Here is a 17122-nt window from a genome sequence, read left to right on the forward strand (position 1 = left end):
ACTAAAGGCATGAAGGGATGTAACATTTCCTCTCCTACTGAAACAGTTATGCTAAAGCTCAGTAGCGGGAAAGGGCACCCACTTGGATCGAATAGATGAAGGATGGTCAACCTATTGAGAATACAATTGTTTTATGGTGAGTGGTGATTTAAATGCCCAGACTGAACCACAGACATTTTTAACAGACCTCTTGGAAAAAGAGGACGAAATATGGGGCGTAACAATGGGTATGGCCCTGAAGCCTAAAGTAGATTATGGCCATGCGAAGGAGCTGAAATTACAATTAAACAAAGAGGTTTAAGAGCATTAAATGGGCAATTAGATGGGGACAGTCCAGCTAAACCTACTTTTGTTATTGAGAATACAGCTAGCCGAATTGACTATTGTTTAGTCAGTGTACATCACTGGCATTTATTTAAATCATCAGAGGTGCATGAACGCTCAGAAAGGGACCACAATGCCCTCTCGATTAGTAGGAATTATGATTTGGGTAACAGACATCCCGCAGTCTATGTCGCAGATATTGTTAGTGCTAATAATGCTTGAACTGTTAAATGGGATCCATTATGTAATGGCCACTTAAGGAGAGAGTACATATGGGCAGTAAATTTGATTTTACCCGCATCTGGAAAGGACTTTCTTCCTGAACGACACAAGCTACATTTTTATGATGAACTTGAAAACACTTAGTCTATTTTTCATACGACCAATGTCCGAGCATAAAGGTCAAATAAGGAGAAAACGTCAATGCTGGTTTGATAATTATTGCAGAATGGCCAAAAGCAAGCTACTATTAGCAATTCAATCTGAAGGTAAAGAAAGAGGGATTATGGTTAAAAAAAAAGTAGATCTGAACAGAAGGCTGTTAAGGCTAAAAAGAAGGCCGTAATAGAAAAGAGGTGGGAAAGTCTGGAGATAGCGGTTATGGCGCATGATCAAAAAAAGTTTAGGAAAATGATCTTGCATGGTGACTAACATTTACAGAATAGTCCTACTAGGACTATTCCAGAATCTGCTTGGTATGACCATTTTAGTCATCTGTACAATTCATCCCCAAATAATACTTCTTTATCGTTTTAATTGGAGCCACAAAGTTTTTGGTGTGATACTCCCCTTTTCTTTTCATTAGAAGAGGTGCTTTCAGCTATAAATGCATAAAAAAGAAAGCACCGGGCCCAGACAGTATTCAGATCAATCTTTTTATAGGTGACTCCTCCTTCTGGGCTCCCTGGTTACAAACATTCTTTAACTTGGTAAATAAATGATATTCAATACAAATATCATGGAGGCCTGCCATCATTGTGCCAATATTTAAAAAGGTGACCGGATTGATCCCTTAAATTACAGACCAATCTCATTCTTAGATTGTCTTGGAAAAGTATATGCCAAAGTCCTTCCCAATCCCCTCTTATGTTGATACTCTTAATTTGCTCCAGCATAACCAGGCAGGATTTTGTAGATGCATTTGAACAGGCTTTTCGTTTGTCTTGGCTTATTCAGAAGTATGTTGGTGCATATGGTGTTTATCCACCTAAAGGCGGCATTTGATAATGCAGAAAGACATCTCTTGGGATACCCTATTTGAATTAAGACTACCTTCACAGTCAGTCATGTGCGTTCAGGCTCTAAACACTGACAACAGTCCTACAGTGAGATGGGGACAACAAGGGAAGATCATGCATTTTGTGTGACCAAAGGGATACGACAGGGGTGCGTTATATAGCCCCCTATTGATTTACCCTTTTTATTTATAACATTGCGAGGTTGCTTTTGCAAAAGAAAAACGATGCCCCCTTAATTGGCAATGAACGTGTCAATATATTACTATTTGCGGACAACGCAGGATTGTTGTCAACATACCCCCCTTCACCAGGACAATTAAGTAAAGAAAAACTGTTCATTATTAATGCATCCAAAACTAAAGTTATGTCTTCCTTTAGGAAGCCCCATCCGCTGCAGGACATTGAGCTAGATGGTCAAAAGATTGAGAACATGGTATTTTATGACTATGTAGGGGTCCGCTTTGATAGAACAGGCTGTGATAGAATTCACAGACCCAAAAATGTAAACCAACGCTGAATAGGACTATTGGTGCTTTGCTTGGTTTCTTGAAAAGATTTGGCAATGTGGCTGTTGAACCTACATTGGAGGCATACAGAGCACAAGCCCTCTCAGCTACTCTTTATGCTGCTGGGCATTGGGCTGTGTGTGGGATCACTGTTCTTAAGGTTGGTGATTTTTCTTTTCACTTACCACTAGGACCCGCAAGTGCAGCAGTCAATCTAGAATTTGGGCAATTGTGTATTGCCCATCATGCCCAATTAAAGCTAGTCCTACTTGGGCGTGTACAAGAATGTAATGTTGGGTAATCACTCCAAACCTTGGGCGTGGTTCAAACATGTAAACATTTTTTTTAATGGAAATTTGATTAAGCACGTTCTGGTAGATACCTGAAAACTTGAATGCAAATAGTCTGCAAGTTGTAATATCTATATACTGGGAATGGGCAATGCTGGATGTTGCGTTCAAATGAAAAAGAAAATTATCTCTCAACTCTATCTAAGCAACAAAGGGCCCTTGGCCTAGACCTTTACCTGAGCTGGATCTATAGACCTTGAGAGAACTCTGTACATACAATTTAATTTGGGTATCCTCCAGTTAAATGAGTTTACAAGGAACTGGAAGCCCGACAAGAGGGAAATGCCAACTGCCCAAGGCATAGTTGCACCCAGGAAGACTGGTTTCATTTCGTGCTTTTTCGGTCCCCAGTTTTACCATTGGTTAAGACAAATAGCATTTATAGAATACTTGGCGTGATAGACTTTTGTAAAACTGCCAATGAGGTGCCTCTGGTTTACGCAATTTTGAGTTACCTTGCTAAAGCCTGGAGACTTTGCCAAAGATGCATGGTGTAATGACCACCAATTTTCTTTTTTGAAACATCTTTTTAATAGGTTTTTGCAGTGCAAGAAATCAACAGTTTACATGACCCGTTTGCCTGGTAAACAGGCCGAGCTAAGTATCCACAAACCTCCCCCCCTTCTTCTACCACTGTACCCTCCCTACCCGCCCATGACCTGAAGCCCTGAAACTACGCCCGCACCATTTTAATAATGAACCAAAATAACCACAGTGTAAATAGTACACACACAGTACAATATTCACAAATGTCTTATTTCGTTTAGGGGCCTTCTTATTAGGACAAATAGTTTCATGTATTGATTTCCTTTTATTTGCATCCTGTAGTGGACGTTATCACGTGGGCCAGGCTTGAATTCAAGGACGACTGAGGCAACACAGTATGGTTATGCAGAGCCAGGAGGTCAGCTCACCCCACCAATTCAATTGATGTAAGCGTCTACAATTTCCCCAAATCGGTCTGCTTGTGTAGGTCTGCCTTGCCGCCTCATTACCACACATTCCAACAAGCACATCTTAGAGATTAACCCTAGGCAGGCTTGTTTAGTAGGGATTTTAATCGACTTCCACTGCATTAATAATAACTTGCGTGCCGAAAATAGGATTGTGTGTGCTAGCTGTCTTATAATAGAATCTGTGTGTCAATCTGGGTCCTCGGCTCTGAACAGCATGGGCCTGGGGGCGAAGTCAACAGATGTATTTGGTACACGCGAGATCAACTTGTGAATTCTCTTCCAGTATTTTTGGGCCCCCGGACAGGACCACATGATACGGCCCATCGTGCCTTGTCCCCCGCATTGACGCCAGCACGCAGGTGAGCGAACAAGGCCCATGCTGTATAGTTTGATAGGGATGTAGTAAAGTCCCTGGATTCATTTGTATGATATTTCCCTGTTGCGGATATTGTATGACATTAAGGAGATGTTCTCGAAATAGTCGTAAATGTGGCCAACGTCTACTGAGGTGTTTAAGTCACTGGACCATTGTGTTGAAAGGGTTATATTGCATTGGGTGTTGTTCGGGGTGCAAATGGTGTAAAATGAACGCAATCGTGGATATTCAGTAGGGTTTCGTTCCATTTCCAGTTCACCTGCTAAGGGGATTATCCTGCAGAGTCTATTTGGTTGTGTTGGATCTAATCACTTCTTGTATGGTATGATAGTGTATCCACTCCTTATGCTGAAATCAGAGTATTTTGCTCGCCCCTAGGACCACCAGTGGTTCATCCCGTCATAAAGAGCCACCACTTCAATCTCATGTCATAGTGAATTTTGACGTTTGTGTAAAGTGTGGTCTAAGCCTATTGAGAGAATTGCCCGTACACTGATCCAGGCAAGGGCAGCTTGGATATCAGACCCGAATTGTCCTCTAATCCTATGCCATTGGGTTAGCGTTGGGCCCAACAGCTGGTGTGTTCTGATTCCATCAGGTAGTTTGTGGGCATGGCCAGGATTTCTCCCAGCGTATACGGCGACATAAGGGAGAGTTCAATTGTTCTCCAACTGGATGAGTCGGATGTGTCCAGCCATCTTTTGGCCCAGCATAGTGGGCAGCTTGATAATAGGTCCGCCAGACTGGTATAGCTAGTTCTCTATTGCTTTTGGAGGCCTGTAGAATTTCAAGCCGGACCTTAGCCTTTCTGCCCCTCCACAGGAATTTGGCCAGTTGCTTGTCCAGATCCTTATACTTTTTTTGCGAGGGAGCGCATGGAAGGATCATTGCCAGGTATATCAGTTTTAGGAGCGAGTTGATTTTAAAGGCATTGATGCAACCTACTAATGATAGCGGTAACATGTTCCATCTAGCAAGATCAGTGTTGATCTTTGCCAGGGTAGGTGGATTGTTTAAGTTTGCGATTTTGTGAACACATGGGGCAATACGGACTCCTAGATATTTGATGGAATGAGGTTGAAGGCGCAAAGGGGCTACCCCGCCTGGGTCACATGGTAGGTCAGGTCTGAGGGGGAGAACCTCAGCTTTTGTCCAGTTTACTGTATAGCACGTCATGGGTCAGAATTTGTGTGGCAGATGACAGAAGCATGGGAGTGATACCGTGGGCTTCTGTCTGTAGACCAGGACATCATCAGCGTACAGGGATATTCAGTGTTCCTCAGGCCCTCTAATCACGCCATTCCAAAATGGGTAATTGCAAAGTTTTTCTGCCAGCGGTTTTATGGACAATGCATATTGGAAGAAGAATAGGGGGAAGCCTTGTCTGGTGCCCGAGTATAGATCGAGTTTGTTCGAGGAGTTTCCGTTCATGGTCACTGAGGCTTGGGGGTTTGTATAGAATAAGCGTATGAGCCCTAGTAAATAAAGCTGGAGGAAACCCATAGGTTGCGAGTGCACTGAACAAAGTCACACCTTACTTTGTCAAATGCTTTTTCAGCATCAATCAGTAATATCAGTTTGCCGGGGCTGTCCCGTCTGGCGAGCATGTGTAAAAGTCTTCTGGTGACCTGTGACAAATCCGCTCTGATCTAAGTTGTGGTAGTATTTTGTCGATTCTACGTGCTAGGCACTTTGCCAATATTTTGGCATCCGAGTTAATAAGCTAGATCGGCCAGTAAGATCCACATTCTTCTGGGTTGCACCCCTGTTTGTGGAAGACTATTAAATTGGCCGGCATCATCGACTTTGGTAGGTGGCCACTAGACAATGCTTCAGCGAATACCGATTCAAGCAATGGGGCTATACGGTCCACCATTACTTTATATAGATCTATTGGTATGCCATCAGGTCCCGATACCTTTCCCGCAGATGATGAGGCTATAGTCTGAGTGATTTCATCAGATGTAAACGGCGTCGCTAGTTCGAACTTATGTGAGTCGTTGATTGTTTTTAATTGGACCGTGGCAAGAAACGCCTCTATATATTCAGCGGCAATTGGGCTCGGCTTGGCATATAGTTCGCTATAAAATTCCTCAAAGAGCCCGTTTATGTCTTTTTCATTGGTCAGTGACTTTCCCTTCTTATCCCTGATGCTAAGTATCTGTTGGGAGGCCTGTCTGGTGCGAAGGGCAAGCGCCATTAGGTGGAGTGGTCTGTCAGCATCTTGGTAGTAGGCCTGTGACCAGGTAGTGCATGATTATTGCATCCGTTAAGTTGTGATTTGTTTAAGCTCCCCTCTACCCTCTAAGCTTGTTGAGCCGGGTGTATGTGTTGGGGTCGCACGTCTGTTTATGTTGGGATTCTGCGAGTGCAATGTTAGCCCCAATCCAGTTTTCTCGATCCCTTTGGTTTGTGGGCCCATCGCGATATGCATTGCCCTCTAAGGAAGACTTTGAATGCATCCCAGCAGGTGGCGGGGGAGTAGTCTGGGGTCAGTTTGGTTCGCCAGAACAGGTCTATGTCTTCGCTGAGCTTCTTAGTGAAGTCTAAATAGGTCAACGCTCTTAGGTTTAGGCACCAAGGTGGTCTGTCCGGGGGTGTGTCTGATAGCTCAATGTGAAGCAGCACTGGTGCGTGGTTTGATACCGTCATAGGGAGGATTGCGTAGTATCTCATTTGTGAGAAGATTTTCGTTGGGGCCATGCAGTAGTCCAGTCTGGAATAGGACTTATGGCTTTTCGAGAAAAATGTGAAATCATGTTGTTGGGGATGGAGGTGTCCCCATATATCAGAGTCCCGGATCAGCCAAGAGTGTTAGTAGGGTAGCACATTTGCGTAGGGTCCGTGGTAGTGATAGTATTGTGCCCTTGCAGTCCATTGTCGTATCTAGGATTGTGTTCCAGTCCCCACCTATGAATGTGACATTCCCCAAAAACTGCACTTTTCACAAATACTTGCATAAAAAATGTGGATGTGTCGCCAGTCGGGCATAGACATTCAGGAGGGTTATGGGATGTTGCTGAATCAGGCCCTGATCAGAGCGGATCTTCCATCTTTTTCTGAGATGGTGTGTGATGTGTGGAACGGGACGAGTTTGTTTACTAGGATAGAGACGCCCCTTTAACTCCCGTCTGGTAAATGGGTTGCCGCCCGACCCATCTTCGGTTTCGTTTCCCTGATTCATTGGCATCAAGGTGCGTTTCCTGGAGGAAAGCGATGTCACATTGTGTGTCACGTAGGTGGTTGAGGACTAGCTGTCTCTTGATTGGGTGCCCTAACCCCTGTACGTTGAGTGTCATCAGCCGTAGATCAGCCATTCCCATGGGGGCAGAGTCATGCAGCAATTGGGATTGGGAAGCTATGGGTGTGGCTATATCGGGGAAGCTGCAATGGGCCAAAATGTTGTGTGTATGCGTGCTTACAACTTTTAACAAAACAAACATGACCATGAACCTGTAGGTCATAACATTAACATTGGGACAAACAGTATCCCAATACTGCTTCTCAAAAGCCCATGCACTAAGAAAGATGGGAGAGATAGAACAACTCAGTCGCCTCTCAGGAATGATGGAAGGATTCATCAGGGTCTGCCAGTGTTACTGGATGACCCTGGGGGTGGGGGGGGCTAGCGGTTGGCACCAATAAGAAGGCAGGTTATTTTGTTGTCTGTCGCTCAGGTTCAAACGTTCTAGGCAAGTAGTTTGTCATTATTGGTTGTATAGTCTCTCCTGGGGTATATCACCCTCGTTAATCAAACATGCTTAGATACCCTTGCAAGGCATCATTGGTCGGAAAGAAAACGTATAGGGAAGGACCCATCACGTTGATGGCAGGGGGACACTGTGGTCAGGGCCATTTGGTCGTCTGCCTGCACGTTGTCGCTTGCCCCACGGACGTCGTTGTTGGAGTTGCCAAGCCGTGGTAGCCATTTGGTGGGTTGGCCTTTCCTCCTCATTATCGACTGAAAAATCTGTGGAGAGAAGGTCTCGTCTTAGCAGGCACCAGACATCTTCTGGGTCGTCGAATGAGTGCCAATATTTCGTCCAGTAGGATGCACTAGACCGCAGGAAATTTCAGATAACATTTGTGGGATGTGCCTTGAAGTGCAGTGAATAGTGGGGCAACCCTTTTCCTCCGGCGGGACACTTCAACGGAGTAGTCATTGAAAATGCAGATTTCTGACCCTTCTGCTCGTATTGTACCCATAGATCTGTAGGCACAGAGCATGGCTACCTTGTGTTGAAAGTTAAGAAGCCGCATTGTAAAGGGTCTTGGGGGATCTCCTGCAACCGGTTTCGGGATTGGGGCTCTGCGGATTCGTTCAGTTGTATGTGAGCGAGGGTCTTGGATATGCAAGCAGTCCTGGAATAGTCTATATGCAAACTCCTCAAGGTCCGAGCCCGCCGCTTGTTCAGGGAGGCATATGATTCAGAGGTTGTTACGTCAAGAGTGTTTTTCCTGGTTCTCAACTTTTGCCCCAAAGAGCTGCACTTCCTTTATGAAGCTGTCGAGGTCAGTGGTGGCCACTGAGCTGTTATCCTCGAGTGCACTTATTCTCTCAGTACGTTGTCGGTTGTGCGTTCCGCTTGGGCATGGAGGCGGGTCTGCATGTACTGAATGTCTTGCTTGATTTCCAGTACTGTAACATTTGTTTCTTGGGTGCTGTGACCAATTATTCTCATTTCTGTGAGGAGTGTCTGTAGCTGGTTTTGTGCATCAATTTTGGCATGCTGCCGTGTAGACAGTCGTATAAGTGGTTTAGTAGAGTCTGGTGCGCTGTCTCTACTGTCATTGCCGGTTAGGTTCTTTGCCATGCCCTCCCACCCCCAACACTCTGACGGCTGTCGGATGGGGGTTAGGGTTTGGTGTGCCCGTGGGTAATTGCAGTTCCCGGATTCATCGGGTGCAAGTTGTGGGTTCAGAAGCCCACTTCACTCCAACAAGGTACCACCTGCTTCTCTGCATCCCGATGCCTATGTCAATGGTGCACACATTGGCAAAGAAGGTATTAGACTTGGATTTCTCGTCAAAAATGATTGTGGCAACCAGCCCTGGTTTGCTTAGGCGAGACCAATCGTTCACGTAGGCCGCTCGGCTATGGTGTAGCATTAAATTGGGCGCAGTGCCGGATAGTTGGGGTGTACAGTTTTGCTCGCGTTGAACCCCTGCAGAGTCTGCAAATAAGCAGCGGGAGAGGGCGCACCTTTGTTTACTTGTTTGCTGCCTGAGAGTTTATAGTGTCCGTAACAGTTCATTCTTCTTTGCCATGGCAGTAAGGGGGATTGGGGGGGGGGTGGTCTTAACCAACAGAAATTGTGATGACACAGGGATGAGTATGCCCGTATTGATCTGTGGGGATTGCACATAGCTGCCAGAGTTCTTCTTCGGAGGGTGGGGGAGGCACACCACAAGCGGTTTTACACCATTATATCCTTTATACCTCTGCCATAATGCCTGCGAGGGGCTCCCCTTCTTCCCCGGTTATTAATGCATTGAGAGGCTGTTTCCCATGGTCTGGCCTGGTTGATTGTACTGCAGTGGCAGACAAGGCCCATGGTAGTGGGTGATTTCACAGGGTAGGACACAGTACTTCTCCTTGCAAAGCAATGTCCCTGCCACAAGTTACAGAAGGAATTGGCTTATTGTCATTTTGATATATCTCGACATCCCATTAAGAATGGAAGGGTCAACTCCAAGGGTGTGTTCCAACAACGTGTCTCTAAACTGGTGTTTTGTAACCCTAAAATCATATATCCTCCCCAATGCCAAAGGTATGCCAAAAAGAATGACAGAAATATAGCCTTTTCTATGCCATGTGTGTCTAAAAGGGTTAAACCCTACAATCCTACTCTTATCAGGGGAAGTATTATCTTTAAAATGAACTACATGTCCCAGAATCTATCAAGGTTGAAGGGGCATGTTTAGCTAAAGGACAGTCAGGTCAACAGCTCATGACAGGGTCAGGCAATTAACTGTAAGGGCCAGCACTTGAAGCATAAAAGGCTGCTGCAGGACGGAGCAGCAGAAAGAAGCTGGAGCAGGTGCTGGAAGGTCGGTAGCAGTAGCAAAAGAAGCAGAGCATGAAGCTATCAGATAACTAGGAAGTGTGACCACAGAAGGGATGCCGGAGGAAAGGAAGAGCAGATTTCACCTGCAGGCTCCGAGTTGGTCCTCTGCTCACAAACCCTACGTTGCTGTGGCTGCATTGGAAGAGACTGGGAGAAACCTGCAGTCTTTCCAGGTGCACCCTGCATCCACCCAAACCCTCTGTGCAGAAGCAAGCTGAGGGAAGCTGGAGACAAGAAGACTCTCCATTGTTGAGGCCGGACCCCAAACACCTGTGCTGCAGAGGTGTGTGGGTCCCAAGTGAGCCAGCACCAGAAGTAAGAAAGTCGGGAAGAGGAAGCTGCCAGCAAACGCCAGTGAGTGAAGCTCCGTACTCCCAAAGCACAAGAATTACCTTGCCAGTAACTGTAGCCAGTTGAATTCACACTTGCATAGAAGTTGGAGCGAGTGAAGTTGTTTGCAGTCGTACGTCTTCAATAACAATATGAATTTGTACCATGCGCTTTCAGCACAAGGTTAAGTACCTGCGTAAGAAGAAAATCTTTCTTTTCCCACTGTTGCCTTTAAATGCATTACCAGGATGTTGCGTGCCTCCTATTAAGCAAGAGAATGTCATCAGTGATTGGACAAGAAGTAGTAATTGACTTTGCCAAAGTGTTGCAAGAATATTTCACTTCACAAAAAGGTCGCCTATGAGAAACTGTTTCCCGAACCGTGTTCAAGTGGAACGTTTCCTGAATAAAAGTGAACGCAAGTTTATAAGCTCACGTTTATCAACAAAGAAAAATTGCATATACCTAAATTCATTTCAGAAGTGAAAACTGTCTCATTCAGAACAAATACTTAAGACTTGCAGAAGTTGCGGAAGTCACAAGCAGAACAAGCATTACCCAAACCAGTACACTGTTCCTTTATAAAGTGAAACCAGCCCAATTAAAATCCTGATGCTCTGAAGTTGTTGAAGCCGATACAAACCCAGAGTCCCCCGATACAATGATGACAGGGTAATCCATGGCTATAAGAGTGGCAATACAGCTTTGGGGTATCTACTGGAAAATCAGAAAGTGTGCATTAAGCTGGCTAAGGGAGCTAAGGAGAAATAAAATAATGATCAATGGACAATATTTACATTATAAACCAAATAATACATTTTCAAATTGTTTCAGTACTATACCATAGACAGATTTAGCACAAACGCTGACCAAATAACGTACCAAACACAATCTTCCTTAATCCAGTATGTCCATTCATGACAATGAATACAACCAATACAAGCAAAGCGCAACCTAAAGGTGTAAATGCATTTTAGTTATTTTTTTTCCACATAACATACCTGCATATATAAGCAAAACATTAAACATAATCCAGTATAAAGCAAGCAAGTAAATCGCCATGCTGTCTGAGCGCGAGTTCCATTCTCCAGAGTCTTATCACTTTTCCCTATCCGACATAACTTTCCCCTTTTCTAACTTGGCTCCTCATAATTGTCATATCTTGCATATGGATGGATTTCTAAAATGTATCCAAAAACCTCTGCGTGCACCCTCTACTGCTATACATGAATCAAGTATCTGTAAAAATGAGACTGTTGAAGATGACAGAGCAGTCTAGAAACCAAACCGATTTTTGTGGTAGCTACATGACAGAAAGGAAGGCAAAGCGGATGCCCTTTCTTATAGCAGGGAAAGAAGAGTACCTTACCAACCTGTAGACGATGAAGAGTCTTGTTTAAAGTTGCCTAACATTTTCAAAATATACATTTGCAGCAGAAGCAGTGGAGCTGTGGTTGACTACTATTTTGTCAGAACATTTTCCTTTGAATGTAGTTGAAGCTGTAGTAGACTGAGGCAGAGGAACCTGCTTTCAGTGCATCATTTGCAGAAGGGAGTTGCCAAGGAGAGAACAACCTCATTAGAAGAAGCAGCCTGACAAATTGTATTCAAGACCGTGCAGAAGAAGAGTTGTTTTTAAAGCACTTTTGTTTTGAACTTTATCCAGGAATACCATTGGTGGGGTTTTCTTTGTGGAACCTGAAAGGGGAAATTTTCAACAAACCAAGAAGGAACTGTTGCCAGTGTATTTTTGTTCAAGTGAACTTGTTTCTTTGGAACTTCAAGAACCGATTTAAAACTTTATTTTCTTTGGAAGAAATTGACTTTGGACATTCCTGGGGAAGACTATCGACCCAGGCCAGATAAAAGTCATCCAAGACACTAGTTGTTTGGTCATCTTTTATTTATGTTGTTTATGCTTTGTTTGGATTGTTTTGTTGTTTAGCGTAAGGGCCAGTTTTGCATATGCTAGGAGATTTCCCCCTTAGATCCTAGACTAGGTAGGGAATTTATGTCTTGTTGCGTCAAATTGCTTTGGCGAAGATGGACGCGTGGTGACAGGCAGATGGAACAACCTGTAACTCCGGTTCTCCAGCATGGGTCTGGCATGGATTCACATGCTCATGAATATTCCCTGTCGTCGAGCTGGGAATCCTCAGTAAAAGAAAAAACAGTTCACTTTAGCTTGAAAACTGTATTTCTCTTCTAAATCAATCATTGTCCTTTGGGTCATACTGCCCCCTTCCAATGATAGTCCTCCCCCTAAGCGCCATCCCTGGAGGCCATCTTCAGATCTGGTAGCACGTAAAGTGGCAGTATGAACCAAGAAGAGCCACGGGAGGAAGGCACCAGGGTTTGCATGTGAATCCATGCCAGACCCATGCTGGAGAACAGGAGTCATAGGTAAGTAACGTGTTCCTTCTCCAGCATGGGGTCTAGCATGGATTCACCTGCTCATGAATAAAGATTACACAGCAGTACACATACACAGACACAGGAGGTGGCAAGGCTCAACAGAAGCAAAAGCACTCAACCCCAGACCTCAAGTTAACAGGAATTACAAGCAAACCACAACTTCAACTTACAGACTTTGTAATCGACTGTATGACATAAGAGAATTAATTTCCTTATGGCTAAGTGCAACTCACCACCACTAGTTTAGCAGTTGTAGTCATTGGAAGGAGAGGTTAAGGGGAATTCCTCTCAGTGCCGACGTTCACGGCTAACCAACCCAATACATAAACCTATCCATGCTGCACGCCATCAGGAAATCTGCTTGCCATCAACTCCATCCTTCAGATCAGCATGTCCCGCCAACACATACATCAAGGCCACTACTGACAGCCCACTACACATCCCATGGCGCAAAACCGCAACTACCTGGACAACTTTCAAGACACTCACTATGGAAGACCTCACTGCCAACATACCATCCCTGAAGGCCACATCTTACGCATATGACATCCTTTATGCCTACCGACTGAAGCACTACTCCCTTACCCGACAATCAACAACAGCTCCCTACCTGAATGCACCTTCCCCTTGACCAAGACCAGACATTATCCATGCACTTCTCAAGAAAACAACAATGGACCCCGATGACCTCAAGCTACAGTCGCATCACCCATCTTCCCTTCCTAGGGAAGATCCTTGAGAAAGCAGTAGTCCCACAATTCCACCAACACACAGAAGCCAACGTCATCCTTCAATCTGGCTTCAGACCAAGCTGCAGCACAAAATGCCTACCACCAAGGTGATCAACAATGCCCTTAAAAACCTTGATGATGGCCATCCTTGCCTTCTTGTTATCCTTGATCTTTCAGCAGCTTTCCACACAGTAAACCACCATACAGTCACAATCTACATCGCCACATGGGATCAGCAAGATTGTCCTCAACTGGTTCAAATCCTACCTTGCTAATCACCACCAGTTTGGACAAAGGGATTCCTCCAGATCACTAACTCTACCAATCATCTATGAAGTGCACAAGCATACCGCGATTTTCAATCTTTACATAGAACCACTCGGAAACCTTGATCCACACAACATCGACACCCACCAATAAGCAGATGATACTCAGCTATACCTCAAGATATCCTCCATCAAAGACATCCACAGGCTCAAGGCCTGCCTCACGTTGAACCGGTCGTGGATGTTCAGTGCTCATTTGAAACTCAACCCCTTCAAGACTGAATTCCTACTTCAGATCAACACTACCAAACACCCGGACATCCAGTTTCGATCTCTGCTTGAGGGTGTCACACCCCACCTGGACACCTGTGCCAATTTCCTTGGGTTTGACATAGGCACCTCTGCTTCAAACAGAACATATCAAGGAAGACACAAACAGCTTGGTATCAACTTTCTCTCTTGCAGAAAATCAAGCCCTTCATCTGAGAAAACTTCTTCAGATCTGCTGTCCAAGCCTTGGTCCTCTCCCACCCGGATGGTGGCAGTGCACTTTTGGAAGGACTTCGGGTGACTCCCCTGGCAGCCGCGATCTGCGTCCTGCATGCTGCAGCACTACTCAAAGGAGTGCGCAAATTCAATCACAACACTGCGACCCTCATCGAATTACACTGGCTCCCTGCTGCGAGATGCATCATCTTCAAATCCTGCTGCATCATCTAAAAGACTGTCACTCTTAAATCTCCAAGCTACCTCACTGAGAAACTCAGTCTCTCCAGAAGTAAGGGTATGGCCAGACTTGAACTTCGCCAGTGCAGGAAGGAAAGAACCAGAAGGCAGGCCTCCTCGGTCTACGTCCCCAAGACTCAGAAACCACCTCCCAATCAACATCAGACTTGCCTCCTCGCTTTTACAGTTCAGGAGGAGCTCATGACCTTCCACTTCAAGAAATGGCTCCCCTCTAACACCAAGGTCCGCACACACTCAAACCCCCTACACTACCCGAGACTGGGTGATCTGTTCCCCATGGTTTCCTCCCCCGTTTGCTTATAGATCCATTCCTGCCAAATTGCCTGCCCTCCCACACCAGTTAGTTCTCCACTTCCTGTTCTCTGCTTCCTTCAATGTGTTCTTCCCCCGTCCTACGGTTGTAAAGCGCTCTCTGTTGCTTCCCGTAGTTAGGCTTGTGTTCAGTAAATAACCTAATAATTACAATAATAACAGGCCTATAATGCAAACCTTGCATGCAGGGACTCTTCCAGAGACTAGACAGACCCAAGTTAGCCATGTATGTGCCTAATGTGAGGGCATCCTCTCTTCTTTTCCCCCGGTATCCTCTTCTCAGGTGGCCACGGAAAGGCTCTTGAATCCCAAATCTGGGGGTGGATATGCGAGGGCGGATCAACTGGGGAGTGGGGAGAGGACGTCCTTGGGTGAGACATGGTATGCCTTTGACAGTCAACCATGCCATCCTGCTCAACCGTCTCTGTGATAACCTTGGTATCACTGATCAGGCCCTGGCTTGGCTGAAATCTTTCCTCTCTGATCGACACTCCCAGGTCCAACATGGGTCCTTCCGCTCCTCTCTCTCTACCTGTGGTGAGTGAATAAAATCAACAGGGGAGGGTTGACAATACCAGCAAACACTGGGCATCATTAGGAGTATGCTGGTCCAGTAACAATGGTGCCGGTAAGCTACCGGCACCGTTGTTACCGGACCGGCACACTCGAGTTGTGTGTGCGGGTGCCTTCCCGCCCGCCAGATCTGACCTGGCGAGCGGCAAGGCACCCACTCGCAGACTTCGACGATGCACCGGCACTGTTGAACACAGTGCCAGTGCATCTGTCCTCCCCATTTCCATCGAGTCCTATGGGTCTCAATGGGAATGGGGAGTTACTTTTTCTGGAGCCCGGCTTCAGGGACCGCAGCCTGTTTTTACCGGCACAGAGTTATAGTGAGGCCCACTGAGTTAATGTTTAGATGTTTGCAATTCTGGAAGGTGTAAGGTATGCTCTATGTAAAATAAAGTGTTAAATGTGCCGCAATTGATGTAGAAAAGCATGTTTCCAGATTATATCCCCAAGTGTCTGAAGGTATATGCATATCCCAATCTACTTCCCATTACTGGTAAATTCTAGACAAGGGAATACTATCTTCATTGGGTTGAATAATTATGGAGCATAATTTATATGCTTTGACAGAGGGGGGTGTAAAATTGATTCTAAATATTTTGAAGGGGTATGAAAACAATAGGAAGGGATAGCTTTAGTAACTAAGGAAGTAAGGGTTATGTACATTTTATAAACTGTGCCATTAAGACTAAACTGAGTACCTAAATGAGGGAACGGTATAGGTAAATTTTTATGGAATAAATGTGTAACAAAATAAATTCCTGCAGAATACTATTTTAGTAAAACCTCTTGTTCAGCCTAAACTTGAATGTATTCAACCATAAAAAGGCATTCGATGCATCTTGGGTGTCAGGCGAACAGGTTACAAAAGATTTCAATGCGGTTTTAAACGAGAGTAATGTTTTTTGATGCCTGGTCATGAGGATGTTTGAAAAAAATTAGATAATTTAAGGTGAGGGAATTAAATTTGATTTTAACTTGACCCAGAAAGGTGCAATAATTGAGAGAAGTTCTTTAGATTGAAATATATTAATCAGACAGAGTAAAAAGGATTTCTGATATATGAAAAAATCAGGAAATCTGACTACACTATTATTTCTGTTGGATTTAAGCTTATTAAGAGACATTTTGGGGGTTTTATTGTTTCAAAGAAAGATAGACAAAAGTTTATCTATTTTCTTGAAGAATGTTGCTGAAAATAATATCAGGATCGTGGCTAGAGAAAAATGGGTCCCAGGATCATTTTAATGTACTCTAGGTGACCCCCATCAAGAAAGGTATAAGAGAGACCAATGGTTAATAGAACAATTGATTTGATCTATAATACTACTTTGATTTAAGGATTAGGGTAATGGCGATATCTTTGGCAACAAGAATACCCAAGTATTTAATAGATGAGGAACATCATTTCATGCTATAAAGGAGTTAGGGGGTATAAACCATTATGCAAGAATTGGCTAGAGGAAGGATTTCCGATTTATCGTAATTTAATTTATAACCAGAGCCATCAGAAAATTGTTTGTTAACTGTCATTAGCGCAGGAATGGAGGAGGCAGGATTAGTTAATTAAAAGAGAAAGTCATCGGCATATGGAGAGAATTTAATGGTGATGTCATTTATGATAATACCATTTATATTGTCATTAGTAATGATATTTCGAAGGAGGGGTTCTGGGGCTAAAATCAACAATAGGGTGGAAGGAGGGCAGCCTTGCCTTGGTACCATGAGAAATGGGGTACGATTCGGAAGAAAAACGTACTTACCCCTGGTAACATTCTTTTGACTGGATGTTCATCCAACATATTCCTCATCTTTGACATGTGTCCAGCTTCGTCTGGTTTGGACATTTTTCGGCAGAGGGCGCCCTGCGTCGATTGTGTTGAGTCGATGTCCCTCGAAGGCCTCGGTCGAGGGTGACATTTCATGTTATAAA

The 17122-nt window shown here is 44.6% G+C and overlaps 1 protein-coding gene across 2 annotated transcripts in view; it reads right to left on the reverse strand.

Annotated features, from left to right (window-relative positions):
* The window catches only part of SPAST (spastin), a 615111-nt gene that overhangs the window by 294683 nt on the left and 303306 nt on the right, over positions 1-17122 (reverse strand). The window lies entirely within an intron of this gene.

Source organism: Ambystoma mexicanum, chromosome 4p (genome assembly GCF_040938575.1).
Source record: "Ambystoma mexicanum isolate Mex_15411 chromosome 4p, UKY_AmexF1_1, whole genome shotgun sequence".
In the NCBI taxonomy this organism is placed as follows: domain Eukaryota; kingdom Metazoa; phylum Chordata; class Amphibia; order Caudata; family Ambystomatidae; genus Ambystoma; species Ambystoma mexicanum.